This window comes from Ascaphus truei, chromosome 4, assembly GCF_040206685.1.
Source record: "Ascaphus truei isolate aAscTru1 chromosome 4, aAscTru1.hap1, whole genome shotgun sequence".
Lineage (NCBI taxonomy): Eukaryota > Metazoa > Chordata > Amphibia > Anura > Ascaphidae > Ascaphus > Ascaphus truei.
The window spans coordinates 176,248,683-176,257,839 of record NC_134486.1 but is presented as its reverse complement, the minus strand read 5'-3'; the positions used below and the strand labels follow the sequence as shown (position 1 = coordinate 176,257,839).

Genomic DNA, 9,157 nt, shown 5'->3' with positions numbered 1-9,157 from the left:
CGTCGAAGAAAGGTGGAGGTGGTGACCTGTGTATATCCGGGAGAGGAGAAGCGGCAGCGTCGTTGAAGAAAGTGACCTCTGGATTTTCGTCTAAGCGCAAAGGAGAAAGTGACCCGTGAATTTCAGGGACACCAGCGGCAGCATCGTCGAAGAGCAGTAGAGAAGATGGGCTGAAGATATCCAGGAGAGCGGCGGCAGAATCGTTGAAGCGTATTGGAGGAAGTGGTCTGCGGGTTTGTTGGGTTGGCTGCCATTTGTTTTGCGTTGAGTGTACATCACCTTATTTCTTCTTGACATAATAAGGCTGACGTCTATTAAAACCCTTAGCCTTTGGGGTCAGCAGAAGGTTTTCTTTATTGGCCTTAGCCTGTCGCTTTGGCCTTGGCTTGGAAACTGCTGCTGCCTTTCGCTTTTTCTGTGTGATAGGCACGGCAGAGGCGAGTGGCTTCCGGCATCCGTAGAATCGAGATTGATCCATGGAAGCAGATGGCACAATGCAGTATCTGGACAAGGGCAAGTTCAGATAAAGATCATCGAGTGGTGGGCTATGCAAAGTGTGTAACCTTTTATGCATGGCGACGAGGTAGAGGTGTTGAAAGTGGGCGTACTCTAATGTGAGTCATTAACGTATAAATACACCATCCATTTTGTGGATTCACTGCACATTGAATACACATCGACTAAACATCGAATATACATTCTTGTGTTTGTATTTCTTTCTACTCGCAGCAATGCCTGTTAAAAAGATTTCAAAGGATCTCAGCATGCGAATTAAGGAGATGTACATGAGCGGACACCAAATTGCAGATATCCAACGCTGGTTAGCTACTTCTGGCCTCGTTGTGCCATCAACCACCGTGAGCTATCATGCACACGGAAAACCAGACAACGCACGAGGACACCAACGGTAACTAACGCGTAAGTATATTTATATAACTAAATTTATTTATTTTTTTATAAAATATTGTACTGTAGATCTACTAGTGTACTGTAATAGTGTACTGTAGATCTACTGTATCTAATTTTATAGTTATTTCGGTATATTTATATAACAACGGTATATGTATATTTTTTATATTGCTGCATATTAATAGAACAATATATTGTGTACTATCGATCTACTGTATCTAATTTTATAGTTATTTCGGTATATTTATATAACAACATTATATGTATATTTTTTTATATTGCTGCATCTTAATAGAACAATATATTGTGTACTGTCGATCTACTGTATCTAATTTTATAGTTATTTCGGTATATTTATATAACAACGGTATATGTATATTTCTTATATTGCTGCATATTAATAGAACACTATATTGTGTACTGTAGATCTACTGTATCTAATTTTATAGTTATTTCAGTATATTTATATAACAACGGTATATGTATATTTTTGAAGTGAAACTTCTTTAGTGGCACCTATTCTGATGGGGTAAAACGGGAGAGATGGGGGACAAATGTGAAACGGAAGTGACGGCAGGGCTTCCCCATCCCTCCCCCCCACACGCCTGCTGTGACATGCGGTGCCGGCGATAGCCGCCGGCGCCACTCCTAACGGCCGCCGTTAACCCCACACGTCCGCTGCCATGGGTGTACAAAGATGGCTGGCGCAGAGCTTCCGGTGCTGCGGGTGTGGGTGTAGTTAGATGGCGGAAGCCCCGCAAGTCCTCCGGCTGTGAGAGGAGGAGCCGCTGCTCAGCCTCTCTCCTCCCTAACTCCGCTTCCCCTTCCCTGTGTCCCGCTGACTGAGCGCCGCCGGGGCCGGAGGTGGAGAGCCGCCATTCCCCCCATACGTCCACACAGACATGGGAGGTTGAAGCGCATGCGCAGATTTGACCGCCGGGTCTCTCAGGCCAGGAAGCTATCTGCATCCGTTGATGCGAGGCAGCGCATGCGCAGAGTCGTCCGCCCCTCGTAGTGGCCTACTACACTGTAACTCACTGGATTGTTGTTTTTCTGTACATTGTAGGGAGACAACTCTTCTGGTCGACAAAATAAGTGAGAAGAATGATGAGAAGAGTGCATTAAGGGTCAAATACACTCTGCAAGAAAATCACAATCTCACTGTATCCGAGACCAGCATAAAGAAGATGAGACGCAGAATTGGATGGAAATATGGACGTGTGAGGTTAGTACTGGACAATACAGGAGGTAAAAGTGTTGTTTAAGAAACTGTACTGTACCTCTAAAACTAATTATTCCTTGTCATTACAGACCGTACCCCATGATAAGGGACGTTAACAAAATCAAAAGAGTGGTCCAGGCCCAGGCATGGATCTTCAGTGGGGAAACTTTCCAGGATTGCATCTTCACTGACGAGTCTACTGTATCGCTGGAGAAATTTGCCACCTTTGCATTCCACAAAAAAGGTTGCATATCTATGAAGCCGCGGCCAAAACACCCAGTGAAGATGCATGTGTGGGGTGCCATCTTTAGGCGTGGACCAGGATGCATTGTCATCTTTGAAGGTAAAATATAAAATATAATGTAGCCTTATGCATTGTACTGTATTAGTGTGCAGTTTTTTGAGCACTTTTCTTTTCTTGTTATAGGAATCATGGATAAAGCTTTCTTCCAAGACAAAATTGTGCCTGAGATTGTGGAATACATCACACGCGAGTTCCCGGGTGGTCACCGTTTCTACCAGGACAACGATCCGAAGCACACCGCGTCAACAGCGCATATCCTTGAGCGCGGTATCAACTGGGTGAAGACGCCAGCGGAGTAAGTGCGGTAACCGTGTCTCATTTTTTCCCCACTGTTTTTACTGTGTACTGTATCTCTTAAACTAAATGTCCTTTTTTTCCAATGACAGATCGCCAGACTTCAATCCGATCGAAATGGTCTGGCATCAGCTGAAGGACCATATCCGAAAAGTCGTGAAACCCTCCAAAAAGGATGAGTTGGCGAAAGGCATACTGAGTTTTTGGAACGATGTACTCACCGTGGAACGATGCAATAAATATATTTACCATATTGCGACTGTGTTGCCCATTGTGATCGCGCGTAATGAGCAAGCATCAGGAAGGTAGTATGGTATACTGAAGTAATGTACTGTAGTATTGTAAGTACAGTATGATATAGGTAAGTATGGCACAGATTTTTTCTTTCCTAGTAGTCAGAGTATACAGTAGTTCCAGTATAGACTAGTTTGATAGTATTACGGTAACTGCATACTGTAGTCCAATATGGAGTAGCTATACAGTACACAATGCCATAATACAGTATGCACCTACAGTACAGTAACTGCTCAAATTACTTCTTTCCAGAGAGAGCAGCACCAGCCATCTGGTTACAAAGTATTTAACAGTAGTCAGAGAATACAGTAGTTCCAGTATGGACTTGTTTGACAGTGCTAACAGCGTACTGTAGTCCAATATGGAGTAGCTACAGTATACAGTACACAGTGCCATAATACAGTACAGTATGCACCTAACTGCTCAATTTATTTATTTCCAGAGAGAGCAGCACCAGCCATATGGTGCTGAACTATTTAACAGTAGTCACAGTATACAGTAGTTCCAGTATAGACTAGTTTAACAGTACTACACAGCACACAATGCCATAATACAGTATGCACATAACTGCACTAATTTTTTGTTTTCTTGTCTTTTCAGAAAAAAAGGATGGACTGGGAGAGAGGGGGGTTTCGTGTACAGTCTGTGAACTGTTTGTACAATTAAGTGTACAGTATCTAAACAGCAGTAATGATGTACACAAAACCTCTCCTCTCTCAATGAACTACTGTACTGTACACAGAATGAGGAAGAAGATAAAGACGGAAAAAATTATATTACTATATATATTATTATATATTATATATTATTAATTAATATTATTATCAATGTGCATTATTCATGATTATCCACCGGCCCTCAATTTCCATCTGACAGAAGAACTTAATAAAGACTGCATTATGTATTATTCATGATTATTTTTATATTTGTTTTTTTTGGTTCCTGATAAAATAAAATAAATATGTATTTACATTCTTGATAATCATAATCATTGACAACAACCCCCGCCCCCCACACCTACAGTACACCAAAGAAAATGAATGAATGACAAAACAACTTGAATCCGTTAATGGTTTTTTAACTCTCAATTCTCACAGTGCTGTGCAAATCAGATTTACATATCAAATTCGAGAAGGGATTTTTCCAAAGCGTTACCGTAAACAAAGCCTCAAAGGGTTGGAGGGGGGGGGGGTTGTGTGAGTCATGCGCAGTAATCAGCTAGCTCCCATCTCAAAGAGGATTACACACAGGCGCAGTAAGGTGACGCTCGGCTAGGGACGGATTAAGAACACAATGGCAAACTTCAGAAAATGAATGACTCTGTGGAGGTGTCTGTCGATAAGAGTTTCAAATCCTTGAGCAAGCCTTGTGTGTGCATGGGATAGGGGGCTACAGGGTACAGCTGCATGAAGTTCAAAGATAATGACATACTTTAATTTCAAAAGGCAGTTCATCATAATAATATGATCCCTACACTCCCAAATACAGTACGTAAAAAGCACACAAATCAACCATGTGCAGTCAAACGCACAGGGTTGCAGTCAAAAGCTACAGCACAGATTGAATATCATAATATCAAGATGGTTTTTGCAGGCTCGTGGAGAAAAAAAAACATTAAAAACTGAGGAGAATTTTTTTTTTTTTTTTTGGTCACTCACTCAAGCAAGCAGTGGTGGGTGAAGTTACAGGTGCATGCGCAGTAATCATCTGCTGTCAAGCAGGAATCTGATTGAAACCAGAAAGACACACGTTCAAAGGAATGGCGTGGGAGAGATGTACTGCACTGTAGATAAGATAAGAAGTTGAAATATCCTGCAGTGCAGCAAATTATCCTGTGTGTGTGCGGGGGCGAGCGAGGGGAGAGCGCTGCATATGCCGAAATGTGACAGTGTTACAGTACTGTACACACCTGTGCGTTTCAACAATTTTCAAATGAGACATGCAAATGCATGTATACTGTAAATATGCAAATTTACAATTACTGCGCACGCACACGCAGACTGTGTACTGACGTAGGTTGAACTGCTAAGGTATTAGACTTCCAAGACAACAGCTCGTGAACGCCCCCCTGAGTTTTTAGACGGCATTGCAGTATTGCAGACAGCAAGAATAAAATGCTAATATCACGAGCGCTAAAATAACGCAATTCACTCCGGACTAAAAAAAAAAACGCATCTGACCGAGATTATCAGAGCGCCGCGCATATAGCCGATTTAGGATAAAGGCGGCCGCCACTGTATCCTTATTCATCCTGATCCTAAACTGCCTTTCACCCTAGAAGTAGATGCATCAGACATCGGTGTTGGTGCTGTCCTTTCCCAGAGGAAGAATCCTCAATCCAGATTGCATCCCTTTGCATTTTTCTCCCCAAAACATTCTTCCGCTGAGTGCAATTACGATATCGGGAATCGGGAACTCCTGGCTGTGAAATTAGCATTAGAAGAATGAAGACATTTTCTGGAGGGCACTGAGAATCCCATAACTATCTTAACAGATCATAAAAATCCGTTATACATTGAATGAGCACGTCGTCTTGGAGCCCGTCAAGCCAGATGGTCATTATTCTTTTCAAGATTCAATTTCATAATATCATATCTGCATGGAACAAAAAATTTCAAGGCTAACGCCCTTTCCCGACAATTCTCTTCGGATGATAAATCTGAGGACCAACAAAGGCCTATTCTCCCTGCTAAGTGTATTCTTATCTGCAACCACCTTCAACGTTCTCAAAGATATTGTACGACAACAAGATCACACCCCTGCAGATTTCAATATTCCCGAGGGTCGTCTGTATACTTCTCCTACACACCGCAGGAAAGTTCTCCAATGGAGTCACTCCTCCAGAGCCGCTGGTCACCCAGGTACCAGGAGAACTTTAGATCTGATTTCCAGAACTTTTTGGTGGCCCAGGATTCAGAAAGATGTCAAGGACTTCGTAGCCGCGTGCCCAACTTGTGCCAGGACTAAGACTCCCAGGAATCTTCCTTCAGGACTTCTCCAGCCCCTTCCTGTTGCCAACCGACCATGAACACACCTGTCCATGGATTTCATTGTGGATTTACCGGTATCCAAGGGCATGAATACGATCCTGGTGGTCGTGGATCGATTTTCTAAACAGTCCCACTTTATGCCTCTCAAAGGTCTTCCCAATTCTTCCAACCTTCCCGTGTATTCATCAGAGAGATCTTTCGACTTCACAGAGTACCCCTGGTTATCGTGTCTGATAGGGGTTCACAGTTTGTGTCTCGCTTTTGGCGTTCTTTTTAAATACAACTGGGCATTTCTCTACATTTCTCCTCCGGGTACCACACACAGACGAATGGTCAAACTGAAAGGACCAATCAGTCCCTAGAACAATACATAAGATGTTTTGTTTCAGATTCCCAAGATGACTGGTCAGAACTTTTGCCCTGGGCAGAATTCGCCCATAACAACGCACAAAGTGGATCTACTCTGGAATCCCCATTTTTTGTAAATTACGGGTTCCATCCTTCTACACTCCCTATCTCTGTATCTTCATCAGGGGTTTCCGCGGCAGACGACAGGATTAAAGCATTGCAAGATCTTTGGAAAAAGGTTCAGGCAAACATCAAGACAGCTACCAATAAGCAGAAGACCCAGGCTGATCGCCACCGTAGACCTGCTCAGGAATTCAAGATTGGCGACAAAGTTTGGCTCTCATCCAAGAACATCAGGCTGAAGGCACCGTCTATGAAGTTTGCAACCAGATTTCTCTGTCCTTTTTCTATCTCAGAAAGGATTAATCCCATGGCGTATCGTCTCGCGTTACCTCCTTCTATGCGGATCCCATCCGTTTTTCACGTCTCATTGCTTAAGCAAGTGGTCCAGAATACTCACTCAGTTCATTCGCCTCCCACTTCGTCTCATATGGTACAAGGCCAACCTGAGTATGAAATACAATCCATTCTGGACTTAAAGTTCTCAAGAGGCTCATTACAGTATTTGGTACACTGGAAGGGTTACGGCCCAGAGGAAAGATCCTGGGTTCCTAATCATCATGGTCATGCTTCCAGGATAATCCGTAACTTCCATTCCAAATTTCCGGATAAGCCTTCATGGAGTCGCCCGGAGGTCGCTCCTAGAGGGGGGGTACTGTGAGGATTCGCCGTTCCAGCGTTCAGGGACCATCCCCTCACCTGGCTGTACGTTGTGGTCGCTCGTCTAGTCGCCCCGCTGATGCGTGCGGTAGGCTCTGTCCCCGCTCTGTTGTTAAACAACACCAGCATGGCAGTGATGCGCGTTCCAGGCTCCGCCACCGCTCTGATGTCTCAAGGAACCGGCCTGGGAGTATCACACACTCTAAGTCCCGCCGTCTGAACTCTGTGACACGTGCAGCCTGCAAGCAACCTCCTACCTGATCGGCTGCATCATTGGACAAACCTGTGAGTACCAGTAGCCTATGACGATTCACTTCCTGGTTCCACCCCTGCCTGTTATTGGAGTCTCCTTCCTTTTATATGGAAACAAAAGAAACAGCACACAACGCCAAACAGTGAAGCAAGTAATGCTATATATTAGTAATTACAGGGTAATAAATCTGCGTACATCAAAACAGTGGAATAGGTGCATTTAGTGTGTTTCACACAAGTTACCACTCAGCAACTGTTGTCAGAAGAGTCTGCAGCTTGCTTCTCTCAGCGGGGGCGCTACGTTGGTTCAGGAGCAGGATTAATGTCCAAAACCCCTCATCCAACAGTACATCGCTCCCAAGGGGATTTCCCTTTAAGGCAACCACGATCCGTTGCAGGTATTGGTGCTTGGTGGGACCGCTCGTGCTTCCAAGCCGTCTGGTGCAGCTCGTGTAGCTCAGCGAGCAGATCCACTGTACGGGGGTGAGACCTCAGCTCTGCAAGGGTACACTCGGCGTGCCACGTTGTCGCTCCGTCACGGGATACTGCGTGATGACGTCACAGTCTCCGCAGCAGCGAGGGAACCGGCAGGGAGGCAGTGAAAGTCTCTCAAAGTCTCTCAAAGTCTCTCATATGCCCAAAATTACCACCGGGAGTAATACTAGCAGGGTGAAGCCAATGGAGGCAATGGCAATATTAAGGCACTAGATAAAAATCATCCAACATGTTTCGTAGAATAAACTACTTCTTCAGGGAATAATTTGGCCATTACCCAGAGGCCTTAAGTACCTAACAAAGATGTCTCATTGGTCAAACAATTAAAAATGGACCAATCATCTAGACTAGGTAATGGTTAAAGTGATAGGGAAAATGAAATCATTACTTTTAAAACAACAACTTTATTAACTACATACATAATAAAAAGATTTTATAAACATATAAACTAAACCTAGCATAAATAATTAAAAACATGCTGGAATAAAAGAAACACAATATTAGTACTAAAATAGATAGTATCAATAAATACATATAAAAGATGCAACTAGAAGTAACAATATAAATACGTATAGACAATAGAACGGAGCAGGGAAAACAGAGATACATAGATCAGTGATATCCCTTGGGTTTAAGTGGAGAAGGGGGCTAGAAATTTTTTTTTAATACAAATTCCTCTTAATAAAGTGCCCAGATGTCAACATCCTCATTTAACCCCTTAGGGGACATAGTATCTAACTTGTGTATCAAATATGTCTCCTTAGATGATAGTGTTTTAACTCTGTCCCCACCTCTTCTATTTACAGGAATAAACTGAGTCCCCTTAAAAGTGAGACTGGACGGATCTTTGTTGTGGTGTAATAAAAAGTGTCTGGAAACACTGTGTTTTTCAAAACCATTTTTTATATTTCTGACGTGTTCCTGGATACGAACTTTAAGGCTGCGTTTGGTTCTGCCTACATACTGATATCCACACGCACATTCCAATAAGTAAACAATGTGTGTAGATGTACATAAAATAAAGTCATCAATATTAAAAACTTCTTGTGTGTTTTTAGAATTAAATGTATGCTTGTCAGGATGTTGGTACTTACAAATACTACACTTACCACAAATATAATTGCCTTTTGGTTTAGGCCCTAACCAGTTCTTTTGTACTGTAGTGTTATTACTTAAAAAAACATCACTAGGTGCTAGCAAATTTTTAATGTTTTTGGCTCTCCTATAGATAAACCGTGGTTTAGTGTCTAGATGTGATCCCAATATGGG

The 9,157-nt window shown here is 42.9% G+C and overlaps 1 long non-coding RNA gene across 1 annotated transcript; it reads left to right on the top strand.

Annotated features, from left to right (window-relative positions):
* The first annotated feature begins 806 nt into the window (after positions 1 to 806).
* On the top strand, positions 807 to 2,430 carry LOC142492018 (uncharacterized). Its single transcript, XR_012800670.1, has 3 exons — positions 807 to 918; positions 1,976 to 2,134; positions 2,221 to 2,430. It is a non-coding gene; the product is annotated as an uncharacterized LOC142492018 (long non-coding RNA).
* The last annotated feature ends 6,727 nt before the right edge of the window (positions 2,431 to 9,157 follow it).